Source organism: Chrysemys picta, unplaced genomic scaffold (genome assembly GCF_011386835.1).
Source record: "Chrysemys picta bellii isolate R12L10 unplaced genomic scaffold, ASM1138683v2 scaf11, whole genome shotgun sequence".
In the NCBI taxonomy this organism is placed as follows: domain Eukaryota; kingdom Metazoa; phylum Chordata; order Testudines; family Emydidae; genus Chrysemys; species Chrysemys picta.
Window position 1 is genome coordinate 294,577 of NW_027052718.1, and position 19,998 is coordinate 314,574.

General features: G+C 48.5%; 2 long non-coding RNA genes across 2 annotated transcripts in view; both read left to right on the forward strand.

Annotated features, from left to right (window-relative positions):
- The window catches only part of LOC135977690 (uncharacterized), a 43,880-nt gene extending 38,025 nt beyond the window's left edge, over positions 1 to 5,855 (forward strand). The window contains exons 5-6 of the long non-coding RNA XR_010595113.1: positions 684 to 807; positions 5,732 to 5,855. This is a non-coding gene — a long non-coding RNA (uncharacterized LOC135977690). The remainder of the gene's footprint in view (positions 1 to 683; positions 808 to 5,731) is intronic.
- LOC135977691 (uncharacterized) overlaps positions 1 to 19,998 on the forward strand; it is a 123,289-nt gene that overhangs the window by 60,755 nt on the left and 42,536 nt on the right. The window contains exon 4 of the long non-coding RNA XR_010595114.1: positions 12,668 to 12,792. This is a non-coding gene — a long non-coding RNA (uncharacterized LOC135977691). The remainder of the gene's footprint in view (positions 1 to 12,667; positions 12,793 to 19,998) is intronic.

The window sequence follows — 19,998 nt, forward strand, 5'->3', positions numbered from 1 at the left end:
TCGTTTTACCTTTTCCACCATCCCTCCTTCTTTTCTCTTCATCTCTTACTTCTTTTGTCCTTTCTCCTGTTCCCCTCCCACCACCAGGAGTGGTGTGGGTGTGTGTGTGTGTGTGTGTGTGTGTGTGTGTGTGTGTGTGTGTGTGTGTGTGTGTGTGTGTGTGTGTGTGTGTGTGTGTTGCTGGGGATGATCTTCACCTCCTCTTGTAGGAAGTTCATCCAAAACTGTGGGGTTGAAATAGTGCTTGGAATCCACAGACACTAGATGCTGCCATCCTGTGGCTTAGCGTTAGTGTCTTGGATGACTTGGGCAAGATCTCAACCTCCCCGCAACCCACTTCACTGCTGCCAGAATCCCTCCTACCCCCACTGCTAGACCCGCCTCCCAGCCCAACCTTGGTGGGGGTCTAGAAGAGGTTTCTGATGACTTAAGCTGTGGTTTGGAGGTGGAACAGCTGTCAAGGACACTGAGGGGGAGGTAGCAGGAGCTCACCCTAGAAGGAGGGGGATTGGCACTGGAGGTTACTAGAAAGGACAAGAAGACTCCATTCTGGGATTCAGGAGGTGAATTCATCCCTCAGTGTTGGGCAGGTGCTGAGTGGAAATACTGCTGGTTCCAGGTGCCCTTAATTCCCCCTGATTCCTCGGGGCGTTTGAGTCTGACAGGTTCTCATTCCCTTGCAGCAGGAGGGCGTCACGGCCAAAGTGAGGCACCAGCTCCGCATCATCCATCACTTGCGCCAGGTGCCTGAGACACTGCAGGGGTTGTGCCTCTGAGGCCTTCAGCAACTCCCGCTCTCTGTTGCAGGTACTGCTCTGGCTCACTGTAAATGGGGAGCTAGTGGAAGGGGAAATGGAGCCCCCTGGCACTCAGTGAAAGGGAAAGTGGTGGATTCTCCATCTCTTGAAGTCATTGAATGAAACTAGATGCCTTTCTGGAATGTTTGTGCCCAAAAAGTAACTATTGTCCTATACAGGAAGCCTATGATATGCAGGGGGTTAGATGAGATGCTCTAAAGGTCTCTTCTGGCCATAAAGTGTATTAATTTTGGAAACACTGAGTGTAGCATTGGGAGCAGCCTCTAATGTTTTACTGTCTAACCGGCTTGCTTCCTAGAATGAAGACGCATTGAGTGGGGTGATCCACAGAGAGTAGCTCAAACCTCCAAAGTGTCAGGCCAGCAGCAGGATATTAGCACTTCAGGGGATGGGTGGGTGTGGCAGTGACATCACAAAGGCCTTTTGCAGGAGCTCAGCCTATTGGTCAAAGTTGTTAGGGAGGTGGTGACCTCAGAGAGAGATGCTCACATCAGCCAGGCAAAACAGGGGCGCAGGGCCAGGGAAACCTCAGAGACCCCTGTGGCTTTGCTTCAGCAAGTCTCCTTCTCGAGCTCTCTTTGAGGACTGAGAGAGTATTAGGGTTCACATATGTGAGTGTGAGCAGGAGCCTCTTTCGAGTTTTCTCCTTTCCTTTTACCCATTTTACTAGAAAACAGAAGTCCCTGTTGAGAAAGTAAGTGCCTCGGAGAGGTTTGTAACCTGTTCAGTCTGATCCACCTGGTGCCATCTGAATTCTAGGCATGGAAAACACTAGTTTAAGGTGGCAGAATTTTATTCCCTCCCTGGGATTTTGTCCCGTAGAATCACTGGGGATATTAGGAAAACAACAAGGAGTCTGGTGGCACCTTAAAGACTAACAGATTTATTTGGGCATAAGCTTTCGTGAGTAAAAACCTCACTTCTTCGGATGCATAGAGTGAAAGTTACAGATGCAGGCATTATATACTGACACATGGAGAGCAGGGAGTTACTTCACAAGTGGAGAACCAGTGTTGACAGGGCCAATTCAAAAATCAGGGTGGATGTAGTCCACTCCAAATAATAGATGAGGAGGTGTCAATTCCAGGAGAGGAAAAGCTGCTTCTGTAGTGAGCCAGCCACTCCCAGTCCCTATTCAAGCCCAGATTAATGGTGTTGAATTTGCAAATGAATTTTAGTTCTGCTGTTTCTCTTTGAAGTCTGTTTCTGAAGTTTTTTTGTTCAATGATAGTGACTTTTAAATCTGTAATAGAATGACCAGGGAGATTGAAGTGTTCACTTACTGGCTTATGTATGTTACCACTCCTGATGTCCGATTTGTGTCCATTTATTCTTTTGCGGAGGGACTGTCCGGTTTGGCCAATGTACATGGGAGAGGGGCATTGCTGGCACATGATGGCATATATGACATTAGTGGATGTGCAGGTGAATGAGTCCCTGATGGTGTGGCTGATGTGGTTGGGTCCTCTGATGCTGTTGCCAGAGTAGATATGGGGACAGAGTAGGCAACGAGGTTTGCTACGGGGATAGGTTCCTGGGTTGGTGTTTCTGTGGTGTGGTGTGTAGTTGCTGGTGAGTATTTGCTTCAGGTTGGGGGGTTGTCTGTAAGCGAGGACTGGCCTGCCTCCCAAGGTCTGTGAGAGTAAGGGATCATTTTCCAGGATAGGTTGTAGATCGTGGATAATGCGCTGGAGAGGTTTTAGCTGGGGGCTGTATGTGATGGCCAGTGGTGTTCTGTTATTGTCCTTGTTGGGCCTGTCCTGTAGTAGGTGATTTCTGGGTACCCGTCTTGCTCTGTCAATCTGTTTCCTCACTTCCCCAGGTGGGTATTGTAGTTTTACGAATGCTTGATAAAGATCTTGTAGGTGTTTGTCTCTGTCTGAGGGGTTGGAGCAAATTCGGTTGTATCTTAGGGCTTGGCTGTAGACAATGGATCGTGTGATGTGTCTTGGATGGAAGCCGGAGGCATGTAGGTACGTATAGCGGTCAGTAGGTTTCCGGTATAGGGTGGTGTTTATGTGACCATCACTTATTTGTACTGTAGTGTCCAGGAAGTGGATCTCTTGTGTGGACTGGTCCAGGCTGAGGTTGATGGTGGGGTGGAAATTGTTGAAGTCCAGGTGGAATTCTTCAAGGGCCTCCTTTCCGTGGGTCCATATGATGAAGATGTCGTCAATGTAGGGCAAGTAGAGGAGGGGCACTAGGGGACGAGAGCTGAGGCAGCGTTGTTCTAAGTCAGCCATAAAAATGTTGGCATACTGTGGGGCCATGCGAGTACCCATAGCAGTGCCACTGACTTGAAGGTATAAGTTGTCCCCAAATCTGAAGTGGTTGTGGGTGAGGACAAAGTCACAAAGCTCAGCCACCAGGCTTGCTGTGGCCTCATCAGGGATACTGTTCCTGACAGCTTGTAGTCCATCCTCATGTAGAATATTGGTATAAAGTGCTTCTACATGCATGGTGGCCAGGATGGTGTTTCCAGGAAGAACATCAATGCATTGTAGTTTCCTCAGGAAGTTGGTGGTGTCTCGAAGATAGCTGGGAGTGCTGGTAGCATAGGGCCTGAGGAGAGAGGCCAAATAGCCAGATAATCCTGCCGTCAGAGTGCCAATGCCTGAGATGATGGGGCGTCCAGGGTTTCCGGGTTTATGGATCTTGGGTAGCAGATAGAATACCCCTGGTCGGGGTTCTGGGGGTGTGTCCATGTAGATTTGTTCCCGTACTATAGCTGGGAGTTTCTTGAGCAGATGGTGTAGTTTCTTTTGGTATTCCTCAGTGGGATCAGAGGATAGTGGCCTGTAGAATGTGGTCTTGGAGAGTTGCCTGGCAGCCTCCTGTTCATAATCTGACCTGTTCATTATGACTACAGCACCTCCTTTGTCAGCCCCTTTGATGATAATGTCAGAGTTGTTTCTGAGGCTGTGGATGGCATTGCGTTCTGTACGGCTGAGGTTATGGGACAAGTGATGTTGTTTGTCCACAATTTCAGCCTGTGCACGTCTGCGGAAACACTCTATGTAGAGGTCCAGTCTGTCATTTCGACCGTCAGGAGGAGTCCACGCAGAATTCTTCTTTTTGTAGTGTTGGTAGGAGGGTTCCTGTGGGTCAGTGCACTGTTCAGTGGTGCGTTGAAAATATTCCTTGAGTCGGAGACGAGGAAAGTAGGCTTCCAGATCACCGCAGAACTGTATCATGTTCGTGGGGACGGTGGGACAGAAAGAGAGTCCCCGAGATAGGACAGACTCTTCTGCTGGGCTAAGCGTGTGGTTGGAAAGATTGACAATGTTGTTAGATGAGTTGAGGGTACCATTGTTATAGCCCCTAGTGGCAGGTATTAGTTTAGATAACTTACAGTCCTTTTTCCTCTGTAGAGAAGTGAAGTGTGCATTGTAAATGGCTTGTCTCATTTTTGTAAAGTCCAGCCACGTGGAAGTTTGTGTAGAAGGCTGGTATTGTATGAGAGTCTCCAGTTCTGAGAGCTCATTCTTGATCTTCTCCTGTCTGCTGTACAGGATGCTGATCAGGTGGTTCCTCAGTTTCTTTGAGAGAGTGTGTGGCACAATCTCTCACCATACTCAGTGTAGTATGTTGATTGCAATGGATTTTTTACCTTCAGTCCTTTTGGTATGATGTCCATCTGTTTGCATTTGGAGAGGAAGATGATGTCTGTCTGTATCTGTGCAAGTTTTTTGTTGAGGTTGATGGATTTCCACTCCATACGGCTAAATTTAGTGCCTTGCATGGTGTCAAGTATCAGGGGGTAGCCATGTTAGTCTGTATCTACAAAAACAACAAGGAGTCTGGTGGCACCTTAAAGACTAACAGATTTATTTGGGCATAAGCTTTCGTGAGTAAAAACCTCACTTCTTCGGATGCATAGAGTGAAAGTTACAGATGCAGGCATTATATACTGACACATGGAGAGCAGGGAGTTACTTCACAAGTGGAGAACCAGTGTTGACAGGGCCAATTCAAAAATCAGGGTGGATGTAGTCCACTCCCAATAATAGATGAGGAGGTGTCAATTCCAGGAGAGGAAAAGCTGCTTCTGTAGTGAGCCAGCCACTCCCAGTCCCTATTCAAGCCCAGATTAATGGTGTTGAATTTGCAAATGAATTTTAGTTCTGCTGTTTCTCTTTGAAGTCTGTTTCTGAAGTTTTTTTTGTTCAATGATAGTGACTTTTAAATCTGTAATAGAATGACCAGGGAGATTGAAGTGTTCACATACTGGCTTATGTATGTTACCATTCCTGATGTCCGACATGGGGACATTAGGGTTTGTCCTTTTCCTTTTCCCTTTTCCTCCATCCCTCCTTCCTTTTTCTTCATCTCTTACTTCTTTTGTCCTTTCTCTTGTTCCCCTCACACCACCAGGAGTGGTGTGTGTGTGTGTGTGTGTGTGTGGTGCTGATGGTTCTCTTCTCCTCCCCTTGTGGGGAGTTGATCCAAAACTGTGGGGTTGAAATAGTGCTTGGACCCCACTGACAGTAGATGCTGCCATTGTGTGACTTAGCATTAGTGCCTGGGATGACTTGGGTCAAGATCTCAACCTCCCTGCAACCTACTTCACTGCTGTCAGAATCCCTCCTGCACAGCCTCTTAGAGCCGCCTCCCAGCCCAACCTGTGTCGGGGTGGAGAAGAGGGTTCTGATGACTTGAGCTGTGGTTTGGAGGTGGAATATCTGTGAAGGGCACTGAGCAGGAGGTAGCAGGAGCTCACCCTACAAGGAGGGGGGTTGGCTCTGGAGGTTTCTAGAAAGGAGAAGAAGACTCCATTTTGGGGTTCAGGAGGTGAATTCATCTCTCATTGATGGGCAGGTGCTGGGTGGAAATGCTGCTGGTTCCAGGTTCCCTTAATTCCCCCTGATTCCTCGGGGCGTTTGAGTCTCTGACAGGTTCTCGTTCCCTTGCAGCAGGAGGACGTCACGGCCAAAATGATGCACCAGCTCCGCATCATCCTGCACTTACGCCACGTGCCTGAGACACTGCAGGGGCTGCGCCTCTGAGGCCTTCAGGAACTCCCGCTCCCTGCTGCAGGTACTGCTCTGGCTCACTGTAAATGGGGAGCTAGTGGAAGGGGAAATGGAACCCCCTGGCACTCACTAAAAGGGAAAGTGATGGATTCTCCATCTCTTAATGTCATTTAATTTAGACTAGATACCTTTCTGGAATGTTTGTACCCAAAAAGTAACTATTGTACTATACAGGAAGCCCATGATATGCAGGGGCTTAGATTAGATGCTCTAAAGGTCTCTTCTGGCCATAAAGTGTAGTAATTTTGGAAACACGGAGTGTAGCATTGGGAGCAGCCTCTGATGTTTTATTGTCTAGCCGGCTTGCTTCCTAGAATGAAGACCCATTGAGTGGGGTGATTCACAGAGAGTAGCTCAAACCTTCAAAGTGTCAGGCCAGCAGGAGGACATTAGCACTTCAGGGTTTGGTTGGGTGTGGCAGTGACATCACAAAGGCCTTTTGCAGGACGTCAGCTTATTGGTCAAATGTGTTAGGGAGGTGGTGACCTCAGAGAGAGATGCTGACATCAGAGAGAGATGCTGACATGAGGGCCAGGGAAAGCTCAGAGACCCCTCTGGCTTTGCTTCAGCAAGTCTCCTCCTTGAGGTCTCTCTTTGAGGAAAGTAAGTGCCTCGGAGAGGTTTGTATCCTGTTCAGTCTGATCCACCTGGTGCCAGCTGAATTCTAAGCATGGAAAACACTAGTTCAAGCCGGCAGAATTTTATTCCCTCCCTGTGATTTTGTCCCGTAGAATCACTGGGGACATTAGTGTTTGTCCTTTTCATTTTACCTTTTCCTCCCTCCCTCCTTCCTTTCTCTTCATCTCTTACTTCTTTTGTCCTTTCTCCTGTTCCCCTCCCACCACCGGGAGTGGTTTGTGTGTGTGTGTGTGTTTGTGTGTTGCTGGGGGTGCTCTTCACCTCCCTTTGTGGGGAGTTCATCCAAACCTGTGTGGTTGAAATAGTGCTTGGACTCCACTGACACTAGATGCTGCCATCGTGTGGATTATCATTGGTGTCTGGGATGACTTGGGGCAAGATCTCAACCTCCCCGGAACCCACTTCACTGCTGGCAGAATCCCTCCTGCCACCCCTGCTAGAGCCACCTCCCTGGCCAACCTGGGTGGGGGTGGAGAAGAGGGTTCTGATAACTTGAGCTGTGGTTTGGTGGTGGAACATCTGTCAAGGGCACTGAGAGGGAGGTAGCAGCAGCTCACCCTTCAAGGAGGGGATTTGGCACTGGAGGTTACTAGAAAGGACAAGAAGACTCCATTCTGGGGTTCAGGAGGTGAATTCATCCCTCAGTGGTGGGCAGGTGCTGAGTGGAAATACTGCTGGTTCCCGGTGTCCTTAATTCCCCCTGATTCCTCGGGGCGTTTGAGTCTCTGACAGGTTCTCGTTCCCTTGCAGCAGGAGGACGTCACGGCAAAAGTGATGCACCCGCATCATCCTGCACTTGCGCCAGGTGCCTGAGACACTGCAGGGGCTGCGCCTCTGAGGCCTTCAGCAACTCCCGCTCCCTGCTGCAGGTACTGCTCTGTCTCCCTGTAAATGGCGAGCTAGTGGAAGGGGAAATGGAGCCCCCTGGCACTCACTAAAAGGGAAAGTGGTGGATTCTCCATCTCTTGATGTCATTGAATGAAGACTAGATGCCTTTCTGGAATGTGTGCGCCCAAAAAGTAACGATTGTACTATACAGGAGGCCTATGATATGCAGGGGCTTAGATGAGATGCTCTAAAGGTCTCTTGTGGCCATAAAGTCTACAAATTTTGGAAACACTGAGTGTAGTATTGGGAGCAGCCTGTGATGTTTTACTGTCTAGCCGGCTTGCTTCCTAGAATGAAGACGCATTGAGTGGGGTGATCCACAGAGAGTACCTGTGTCAAGGCTGTATCCCCACTTTGAAGTTTAGGGTACAAATGTAGGGGCCTGCATGAAAACTTGTAAGCTTAACCACCATCCCAAGGCTAATTTCCTCCCCTGGGTAGCCTTGAGAAACCTTTCAGCAATTCCCTGGTGAATACAGATCCAAACCCCTTGGATCTTAAAACAAGGAGAAATAAACCGTCCCCCCTCCTTCCTCCCACCAACTTCTGGTGAATACAGATCCAACCCCCTTGGATCTAAAAGAAGGAGAAATTAACCATTCCCCTCCTTCCTCCCACCAACTCCTGGTGAATCAAGATCCAAACTCCTTGGATCTTAAAACAAGGAAAAATCAATCAGGTTCTTAAAAATAAGGCTTTTAATTAAAGAAAAAGGTAAAAATCATCTCTGTAAAATCAGTATGGAAATTAACCTTACAGGGTAATCAAACTTAAAGAGCTCAGAGGACTCCCCTCTAGTCTTAGGTTCAAAGTACAGCAAACAAAGATAAACACTCTAGTAAAAGGTACATTTACAAGTTGAGAAAACAAAGGAAAACTAACACGCCTTGTTTGAAATAGGAGAGACTTGTTTAGAAAGATGTGGAGAACCTGGATTGATGGGTCCCTCTCAGTCCCGAGGGCGAACACCCACACAAACAAAGAACACAAACAAAAGCCTTCCCCTCCCCAAGATTTGAAAGTATCTTGTCCCCTTATTGGTCCTTTAGGTCAGATGCCAGCCAGGTTACCTGAGCTTCTTAACCCTTTACAGGGAAAAGGATTTTGGAGTCTCTGGCCAGGAGGATTTTATAGTACTGTACACAGGACAGCTGTTACCCTTCCCTTTATAGTTATGACAACCTCAAACCTTCAAGGTGTCAGGCCAGCAGCAGGACATTAGCACTTCAGGGTTTGGTTGGGTGTGGCAGTGACATCACAAAGGCCTTTTGCAGGATGTCAGCTTATTGGTCAAATGTGTTAGGGAGGTGGTGACCTCAGAGAGAGATGCTGACATCAGCCTGGCAGGACAGGAGCACAGGGCCAGGGAAACCTCAGAGACCCTGTGGCTTTGCTTCAGCAAGTCTCCTTCTCGGGGTCTTTCTTTGAGGACTGAGAGAGTATTAGGGTTCATGTACGTGAGTGCGTGCAGGAGCCTCTTTCGAGTTTTCTCCTTTCCTTTTACTGATTTTACTAGAAAACAGACGTCCCTGTTTAGAAGGTAAGAGCCTCCAAGAGGTTTTGGCAGCTGCTCAGTCTGATCCACGTGGTGCCAGCTGAATTCTAGGCATGGAAAACAGTAGTTTAAGATGGCAGAATTTTATTCCATCCCTTGGATTTTGTGCCGTAGAATCACTGGGGACATTAGGGTTTGTCCTTTTTGTTTTACCTTTTCCTCCATCCCTCCTTCCTTTCTCTTCATCTCTTACTTCTTTTGTCCTTTCTCCTGTTCCTCGAAAACTGTGGGGTTGAAATAGTGTTTGGACTCCACTAACACTAGATGCTGCCATCCTGTGGCTTAGCATTAGTGTCTGGGATGACTTGGGTCAAGATCTCAACTTCCCCGCAACCCACTTCACTGCTGCCAGAATCCCTCCTGCCCCCCCTGCTAGAGCCGCCTCCCTGGCCAACCTGGGTGGGGGTGGAGAACAGTGTTTTTTTCATACATTCATAGATTATCGGACTGGAAGGGACCTCGAGAGGTCATCGAGTCCAGTCCCCTGCCCGCATGGCAGGACCAAATACCATCTAGACCATCCCTGATAGACATTTATCTAACCTACTCTTAAATATCTCAAGAGATGGAGATTCCACAACCTCCCTCGGCAATTTATTCCAGTGTTTAACCACCCTGACAGTTAGGAACTTTTTCCTAATGTCCAACCTAGACCTCCCTTGCTGCACTTTATACCCATTGCTTCTGGTTCTATCCTTAGAGGCTAAGGTGAACAAGTTTTCTCCCTCCTCCTTATGACACCCTTTTAAATACCTGAAAACTGCTATCATGTCTCCTCTCAGTCTTCTCTTTTCCAAACTAAACAAATCCAATTCTTTCAGCCTTCCTTCATAGGTCATGTTCTCAAGACCTTTAATCATTCTTGTTGCTCTTCTCTGGACCCTTTCCAATTTCTCCACATCTTTTTTAAAATGCGGTGCCCAGAACTGGACACAATACTCCAGCTGAGGCCTAACCAGAGCAGAGTAGAGCGGAAGAATGACTTCTCGTGTCTTGCTCACAACACACCTGTTAATACATCCCAGAATCAGGTTTGCTTTTTTTGCAACAGCATCACACTGTTGACTCATATTTAGCTTGTGGTCCACTATAACCCCTAGATCCCTTTCTGCCGTACTCCTTCCTAGACAGTCTCTTCCCATTCTGTATGTGTGAAACTGATTGTTCCTTCCTAAGTGGAGCACTTTGCATTTGTCTTTGTTAAACTTCATCCTGTTTAACTCAGACCATTTCTCCAATTTGTCCAGATCATTTTGAATTATGACCCTGTCCTCCAAAGCAGTTGCAATCCCTCCCAGTTTGGTATCATCCGCAAACTTAATAAGCGTACTTTCTATGCCAATATCTAAGTCGTTGATGAAGATATTGAACAGCGCCGGTCCCAAAACAGACCCCTGCGATACCCCACTCGTTATGGCTTTCCAGCAGGATTGGGAACTATTAATAACAACTCTCTGAGTACGGTTATCCAGCCAGTTATGCACCCACCTTATAGTAGCCCCATCTAAATTGTATTTGCCTAGTTTATCAATAAGAATATCATGCGAGACCGTATCAAATGCCTTACTAAAGTCTAGGTATACCACATCCACAGCCTCACCCTTATCCACAAGGCTCGTTATCCTATCAAAGAAAGCTATCAGATTGGTTTGACATGATTTGTTCTTCACAAATCCATGCTGGCTGTTCCCTATCACCTTACCACCTTCCAAGTGTTTGCAGATGATTTCCTTAATTACTTGCTCCATTATCTTCCCTGGCACAGAAGTTAAACTCACTGGGGTCTGTAGTTTCCTGGGTTGTTTTTATTTCCCTTTTTATAGATGGGCACTATATTTGCCCTTTTCCAGTCTTCTGGAATCTCTCCCGTCTCCCCTGATTTTCCAAAGATAATAGCTAGAGGCTCAGATACCTCCTCTATTAGCTCCTTGAGTATTCTAGGATGCATTTCATCAGGCCCGGGTGACTTGCAGGCATCTAACTTTTCTAAGTGATTTTTAACTTTTTCTTTTTTTATTTTATCTGCTAAACCTACCCCCTTCCCATTAGCATTCACTATGTTAGGCATTCCTTCAGACTTCTCGGTGAAGACCGAAACAAAGAAATCATTAAGCATCTCCGCCATTTCCAAGTTTCCTGTTACTGTTTCTCCCTCTTCACTAAGCAGTGGGCCTACCCTGTCTTTGGTCTTCCTCTTGCTTCTAATGTATTGATAAAAAGTCTTCTTGTTTCCCTTTATTCCCGTAGCTAGTTTGAGCTCATTTTGTGCCTTTGCCTTTCTAATCTTGCCCCTGCATTCCTGTGTTGTTTGCCTATATTCATCCTTTGTAATCTGTCCCAGTTTCCATTTTTTATATGACTCCTTTTTATTTTTTAGATCATGCAAGATCTCATGGTTAAGCCAAGGTGGTCTTTTGCCACAGTTTCTATCTTTCCTAACCAGCGGAATAGCTTGCTTTTGGGCCCTTAATAGTGTCCCTTTGAAAAACTGCCAACTCTCCTCAGTTGTTTTTCCCCTCAGTCTTGATTCCCATGGGACCTTACCTATCAGCTCTCTGAGCTTACCAAAATCTGCCTTCCTGAAATCCATTGTCTCTATTTTGCTGTTCTCCCTTCTACCCTTCCTTAGAATTGCAAACTCTATGATTTCATGATCACTTTCACCCAGGCTGCCTTCTACTTTCAAATTCTCAACGAGTTCCTCCCTATTTGTTAAAATCAAGTCTAGAACAGCTTCCCCCCAGTAGCTTTTTCAACCTTCTGAAATAAAAAGTTGTCTCCAATGCAGTCCAGGAATTTGTTGGATAGTCTGTGCCCCGCTGTGTTATTTTCCCAACATATAGCCGGATAGTTGAAGTCCCCCATCACCACCAAATCTTGGGCTTTGGATGATTTTGTTAGTTGCTTAAAAAAAGCCTCATCCACCTCTTCCACCTGGTTAGGTGGCCTGTAGTAGACTCCTAGCATGACATCTCCCTTGTTTTTTACCCCTTTTAGCCTAACCCACAGACTCTCAACGTCTCCTATGTGCATCTCTACCTCAGTCCAAGTGTGTACATTTTTAATATACAAGGCAACACCTCCTCCCTTTTTCCCCTGTCTATCCTTCCTGAGCAAGCTGTACCCATCCACACCAACATTCCAATCACGTGTATTATCCCACCAAGTTTCAGTGATGCCAACAATGTCATAGTTGTATTTATTTATTAGCACTTCCAGTTCTTCCTGCTTATTCCCCATACTTCTCGCATTTGTATATAGGCATCTAAGATACTGGTTTGATCTTTCCTCCCAGTTTTGTCCTGACCCTCCTTTCTCTCTGACAATATAGCCCACACTCCCTCTCGTTTTTGACCCATCTCCCCGGTCTCCATGTTCCCCACTTACCTGTGGGCTTTGCTCACCTGTCCCCGTCGAACCTAGTTTAAAGCCCTCCTCACTAGGTTAGCCAGTCTGTGTCCAAAGGTACTAATAACTTGAGCTGTGGTTTGGAGGTGGAACAGCTGTCAAGGGCACTGAGGGGGAGATAGCAGGAGCTCATCCTTCAAGGAGGGGGGTTGTCACTGGAGGTTACTAGAAAGGACAAGAAGACTCCATTCTGGGGTTCAGGAGGTGAATTTATCCCTCAGTGGTCGGCAGGTGCTGGGTGGAAATACTGCTGGTTCCAGGTGCCCTTAATTCCTCCAGATTCCTCGGGGCGTTTGAGTCTCTGACAGGTTCTCGTTCCCTTGCAGCAGGAGGACGTCACGGCCAAAAGTGATGCACCAGCTCCGCATCATCCGGCACTTGCGCCAGATTCCTGAGACACTGCAGGGGCTGTGCCTCTGAGGCCATCAGCAACTCCCGCTCCCTGCTGCAGGTACTGCTCTGTCTCACTGTAAATGGGGAGCTAGTGGAAGGGGAAATGGAGCCCCCTGTTACTCACTAAAAGGGAAAGTGGTGGATTCTCCATCTCTTGATGTCATTGAAGGAAGACTAGATGCCTTTCTGGAATGTGTGTGCCCAAAAAGTAACTATTGTACTATACAGCAAGCCTATGGTATGCAAGGGGTTAGATGAGATGCTCTAAAGGTCTCTTGTGGCCATAAAGTCTACAAATTTTGGAAACACTGAGTGTAGTATTGGGAGCAGCCTCTGATGTTTTACTGTCTAGCCGGCTTGCTTCCTAGAATGAAGACGCATTGAGTGGGGTGATCCACACAGAGTAGCTCAAACCTTCAAAGTGTCAGGCCAGCAGCAGGACATTAGCACTTCCGGGGATGGGTGGGTGTGGCAGTGACATCACAAAGGCCTTTTCAGGACCTCAGCCTATTGGTCAAAGGTGTTAGGGAGGTGGTAACCTCAGAGAGAGATGCTGACATCAGCCAGGCAGGACAGGGGCTTAGGGCCAGGGAAACCTCAGAGACCCCTGTGACTTTCATAGAATCATAGAATATCAGGGTTGGAAGGGACCTCAAGAGGTCATCTACTCCAACCCCGTCCTCAAAGCAGGACCAATTCCCAACTAAATCATCCCAGCCAGGGCTTTGTCAAGCCGGGCCTTAAAAACCTCCAAGGAAGGAGACTCCACCACCTCCCTAGTTAACGCATTCCAGTGCTTCACCACCCTCCTAGTGAAATAGTGTTTCCTAATATCCAACCTGGACCTCCCCCACTGCAACTTGAGACCATTGCTCCTTGTTCTGTCATCTGTCACCACTGAGAACAACCGAGCTCCATCCTCTTTGGAACCCCCCTTCACGTAGTTGAAGGCTGCTATCAAATCCCCCCTCATTCTTCTCTTCTGGAGACTAAACAATCCCAGTTCCCTCAGCCTCTCCTCATAAGTCATGTGCTCCAGACCCCTAATCATTTTTGTTGCTCTCCACTGGACTCTTTCCAATTTTTCCACATCCTTCTTGTAGTGTGGGGCCTGTCGGAGAAAAACAGAGTTCTCACTATTTGTTTAGGTACAGCAAGTCAGATGCTTTATTAACTCTCACAATTGCCCAGAGGGAGAGAGCTAAGCAGGTCTCTCCCAGGTAACTAATTACAGCAAGCATTTATACCTTTCATTACAGAAATAACGAGGGACAGCTGCGTTTTGTTTCTACATAGGCCATCTTGATATCTCATTTCTTCACTTGTTTTGACTCTTGCCAACATACAATATTTTCTATACCTTATCTACACAAGGTCTTCTACACCTTATCTATACCAGGTCATAATGACTTCTTACACAGTTCTTTCTCACCCGCCTCACACATTCCTCGCTTCTACAAATCTCGCGTTATTAGGGTTACAGTTAGCCTAACTCTTGCTAACGAACTGTCATGCATTGCATCCCCTTCCTGTGAGCTCTTTCTCTGCTTCCACAGGCCCAAAACTGGACACAGTATTCCAGATGAGGCCTCACCAATGTCGAATAAAGGGGAACGATCACGTTCCTCGATCTGCTGGCAATGCCCCTACTTATACAGCCCAAAATGCCGTTAGCCTTCTTGGCAACAAGAGCACACTGTTGACTCATATCCAGCTTCTCGTCCACTGTGACCCCTAGGTCCTTTTCTGCAGAACTGCTACCTAGCCATTCGGTCCCTAGTCTGTAGCAGTGCATGGGATTCTTCCGTCCTAAGTGCAGGACTCTGCACTTGTCCTTGTTGAACTTCATCAGGTTTTTTTTGGCCCAATCCTCTAATTTGTCTAGGTCCCTCTGTATCCGATCCCTACCCTCTAGCGTATCTACCACGCCTCCTAGTTTAGTGTCATCTGCAAACTTGCTGAGAGTGCAGTCCACACCATCCTCCAGATCATTAATAAAGATATTAAACAAAACCGGCCCCAGGACCGACCCTTGGGGCACTACTCCGCTTGAAACCGGCTGCCAACTAGACATGGAGCCATTGATCACTACCCGTTGAGCCCGACGATCCAGCCAGCTTTCTATCCACCTTACAGTCCATCCATCCATCCCATACTTCTTTAACTTGGTGGCAAGAATACTGTGGGAGAGCGTATCAAAAGCTTTGCTAAAGTCAAGGAATAACACATCCACTGCTTTCCCCTCATCCACAGAGCCAGTTATCTCATCATAGAAGGCAATTAGGTTAGTCAGGCACGACTTCCCCTTGGTGAATCCATGCTGACTGTTCCTGATCACTTTCCTCTCCTCTAAGTGTTTCATCATTGATTCCTTGAGGACCTGCTCCATGATTTTTCCAGGGACTGAGGTGAGGCTGACTGGCCTGTAGTTCCCCGGATCCTCCTCCTTCCCTTTTTTAAAGATGGGCACTACATTAGCCTTTTTCCAGTCATCCGGGACCTCCCTCGATCGCCATGAGTTTTCAAAAATAATGGCTAATGGCTGTGCAATCTCATCCGCCAAGTCCTTTAGCACCTTCGGATGCAGCGCATCCAGCCCCATGGAGTTGTGCACGTCCAGTTTTTCTAAATAGTCCCGAACCACTTCTTTCTCCACAGAGGGCTGGTCACCTTCTCCCCATATTGTGCTGCCCAGTGCAGCAGTCTGGGAGCTGACCTTGTTCGTGAAGACAGAGGCAAAAAAAGCATTGAGTACATTAGCTTTTTCCACATCCTCAGTCACTAGGTTGCCTCCCTCATTCAGTAAGGGGCCCACACTTTCCTTGACTTTCTTCTTGTTGCTAACATACCTGAAGAAACCCTTCTTGTTACTCTTAACATCTCTTGCTAGCTGCAACTCCAAGTGTGATTTGGCCTTCCTGATTTCACTCCTGCATGCCTGAGCAATATTTTTATACTCCTCCCTGGTCATTTGTCCAATCTTCCACTTCTTGTAAGCTTCTTTTTTGCGTTTAAGATCAGCAAGGATTTCACTGTTTAGCCAAGCTGGTCGCCTGCCATATTTACTATTCTTTCTACACATCGGGATGGTTTGTTCCTGCAACCGCAATAAGGATTCTTTAAAATACAGCCAGCTCTCCTGGACCCCTTTGCCCTTCATGTTATTCTCCCAGGGGATCCTGCCCATCTGTTCCCTGAGGGAGTCAAAGTCTGCTTTTCTGAAGTCCAGGGTCCGTATTCTGCTGCTCTCCTTTCTTCCTTGTGTCAGGATCCTGAACTCGACCATCTCATGGTCACTGCCTCCCAGGTTCCCATCCACTTTTGCTTCCCCTACTAATTCTTCCCTGTTTGTGAGCAGCAGGTCGAGAAAAGCTCTGCCCCTAGTTGGTTCCTCCAGCACTTGCACCAGGAAATTGTGCCCTACACTTTCCAAAAACTTCCTGGATTGTCTGTGCACCGCTGTATTGCTCTCCTAGCAGATATCAGGGTGATTAAAGTCTCCCATGAGAACCAGGGCCTGCGATCTAGCAACTTCTGCTAGTTGCCAGAAGAAAGCCTCGTCCACCTCATCCCCCTGGTCTGGTGGTCTATACCAGACTCCAACCGTGACATCCCCCTTGTTGCTCACACTTCTCAACTTTATCCAGAGACTCTCAGGTTTTTCTACAGTTTCATACCGGACCTCTGAGCACTCATACTCCTCTCTTACATACAATGCAACTCCCCCACCTTTTCTGCCCTGCCTGTCCTTCCTGAACAGTTTATATCCATCCATGACAGTACTCCAGTCATGTGAGTTATCCCACCAAGTGTCTGTTATTGCTTCAGCAAGTCTCCTTCTCGAGGTCTCTCTTTGAGGACTGAGAGAGTATTAGTGTTCACATGTGTGAGTGCGAGCAGGAGCCTCTTTGGAGTTTTCTCCTTTCCTTTGACGGATTTTACTAGAAAACAGACGTCCCTATTTAGAAGGTAAGAGCCTCCAAGAGGTTTTGGAACCTGCTCAGTCTGATCCATCTGGTGCCAGCTGAATTCTAGGCATGGAAAACACTAGTTTAAGGTGGCAGAATTTTATTCCCTCTGTGGGATTTTGTCCCGTAGAATCACAGGGGACATTAGTGTTTGTCATTTTCGTTTTACCTTTTCCTCCATCCCTCCTTCCTTTCTCTTCATCTCTTACTTCTTTTGTCCTTTCTCCTGTTCACCTGCCACCACCAGGAGTGGTGTGTGTGTGTGTGTGTGTGTGTGTTGCTGGGGGTGCTCTTCACCTCCCCTTGTGGGAAGTTGATCCAAAACTGTGGGGTTGAAATAGTGCTTGAACTCCAATGACACTAGATGCTGCCATCCTGTGGCTTAGCATTAGTGTCTGGGATGATTGGGGCAAGATCTCAACCTCCCCGCAACCCACTTCACTGCTGGCAGAATCCCTCCTGCCCCCCCTGCTAGAGCCGCCTCCCTGCCCAACCTGGGTGGGGGTGGAGAAGAGGGTTCTGATAACTTGAGCTGTGGTTTCGAGGTAGAACAGCTGTCAAGGGTACTGAGGGGGAGGTAGCAGGAGCTCACCCTACAAGGTGGTGGGTTGGCACTGGAGGTTACTAGAAAGGACAAGAAGACTCCATTCTGGGGTTCAGGAGGTGAATTCATCCCTCAGTGGTGGGCAGGTAGTCAGTTTAAATACTGCTGGTTCCAGGTGCCCTTAATTCCCCCTGATTCCTCGGGGGGTTTGAGTCTTTGACAGGTTCTCGTTCCCTTGCAGCAGGAGGACGTCATGGCCAGAGTGATGCACCAGCTCCGCATCATCCGGCACTTGTGCCAGGTGCCTTAGACACTGCAGGGGCTGTGCCTCTGAGGCCATCAGCAACTCCCGCTCCCTGCTGCAGGTACTGCTCTGGCTCACTGTAAATGGGGTGCTAGTGGAAGGGGAAATGGAGCCCCCTGGCACTCAGTAAAAGGGAAAGTGGTGGATTCTCCATCTCTTGATGTCATTTCATGAAGACTAGATGCCTTTCTGGAATGTGTGTGCCCAAAAAGTACCTATTGTACTATACAGGAAGCCTATGATATGCAGGGGGTTAGATGAGATGTTCTAAAGGTCTCTTCTGGCCATAAAGTGTAGTAATTTTGGAAACACTGAGTGTAGTATTGGGAGCAGCCTCTGATGCTTTACTGTCTAGCCGGCTTGCTTCCTAGAATGAAGACGCATCGAGTGGGGTGATCCACAGAGAGTAGCTGAAACCTTCAAAGTGTCAGGCCAGCAGCAGGACATTAGCACTTCAGGGGATGGGTGGGTGTGGCAGTCCCTGCACAAAGGCCTTTTGCAGTGTAGTAGTTCCGGGGTGGGGCTCGTCCCTTCCTGGGGTACCTGGGAGCCAGGCCGCCCCGCTACAAAGCGAATAACAGTCTAGGTCCCAGACCTTTGGGTAGGGGCTGAGCACACAATTAGCAGTTCGGCGCTCAGGCCTTTGTGCAGGGACTGAGCACACAATCAACAGTTCAGAGCTCAGGCCCTTATGCAGGGACTGAGCACACAATCAACAGCTCCGGCCCTGGGTCAGGGCGGGGAACAAACCAGTAGTCAGTCAGCGGCCCAGGCCTTGTAGCAGGAGCTGGGTCAGTTTGGGTTAGCCCAGGCCCTAGGTCAGGGCGGGGCAGCAAACCAATCGTCAGTCAGAGGCCCAGGCCCCTTGGACAAGGAGGAGGAGAGACTGCCACCCAGCACGGGGTGGCAAGGGGGAACACAGGCCCACCCACTCCACTGTGTTCCAGCCCGGGGCCCTATCCGCAGCAGTCCGTCTGCCGCGCAGTCAGTGGGGATCCTGACCGCAACACACTGACATGGGTTCGGGGTCTGCTATCCCCGGGCCACTTCCCATCTCCTCCTCCATGGGTACCTGTTCCTCCTGAGTTCCGTCTGCTGGGTCGCAGATCATGGGCTGCTCCGGGCCCCGAGCAGCAGGTAGGTCTGTCACTCCCTCTGGGCCCTTGGCGGGGGGAAGCTCAGACCGTTCCTCAGGATACCGGGCTCTCGGCAGGCTCAGGTCCGCGGGAGCTCGGGCACCAGCGTCTGTCCTCTCCCGCTGCCGGCCAGCTACTGAGCGCTGTGGCTTGGCCTTTATACTTCCTGTCCCGCCCCTTGACTTCCGGGGGGTGGGGACAGGCCGCGGTGGCCTTGACTTCCTGGGGCGCCTGGGAGCCAGGCCGCCCCGCTACATGCAGTATCTCAGCGTATTGGTCAAAGGTGTTAGGGAGGTGGTGACCTCAGAGAGAGATGCTGACATCAGTCAGGGGCGCAGGGCCAGGGAAACCTCAGAGACCCCTGTGGCTTTGCTTTAGCAAGTCTCCTTCTCGAGGTCTCTCTTTGAGGACTGAGAGAGTATTAGGGTTCACGTATGTGAGTGAGAGCAGGAGCCTCTTTCGAGTTTTCTCCTTCCCTTTTACTGATTTTACTAGAAAACAGACGTCCCTGTTTAGAAGGTAAGAGCCTCCAAGAGGTTTTTGAACCTGCTCAGTCTGATCCACCTGGTGCCCGTTGAATTCTAGGCATGGAAAACACTAGTTCAAGGTGACAGAATTTTGTAGTCCACACGGGATTTTGTCCCGTGGAATCACTGGGGACATTAGGGTTTGTCCTTTTCGTTTTACCTTTTCCACCATCCCTCCTTCCTTTCTCTTCATCTCTTACTTCTTTTGTCCTTTCTCCTGTTCCCCTCCCACCACCAGGAGTGGTGTGTGTGTGTGTGTGTGTGTGTGTGTGTGTGTGTTGCTGGGGATGATCTTCACCTCCTCTTGTGGGAAGTTCATCCAAAACTGTGGGGTTGAAATAGTGCTTGGACTCCACAGACACTAGATGCTGCCATCCTGTGGCTTAGCATTAGTGTCTGGGATGATTGGGGCAAGATCTCAACCTCCCCGCAACCCACTTCACTGCTGGCAGAATCCCTCCTGCCCCCCCTGCTAGAGCCGCCTCCCTGCCCAACCTGGGTGGGGGTATAGAAGAGGTTTCTGATGACTTAAGCTGTGGTTTGGAGGTAGAACAGCTGTCAAGGGTACTGAGGGGGAGGTAGCAGGAGCTCACCCTACAAGGTGGTGGGTTGGCACTGGAGGTTACTAGAAAGGACAAGAAGACTCCATTCTGGGGTTCAGGAGGTGAATTCATCCCTCAGTGGTGGGCAGGTAGTCAGTTTAAATACTGCTGGTTCCAGGTGCCCTTAATTCCCCCTGATTCCTCGGGGGGTTTGAGTCTTTGACAGGTTCTCGTTCCCTTGCA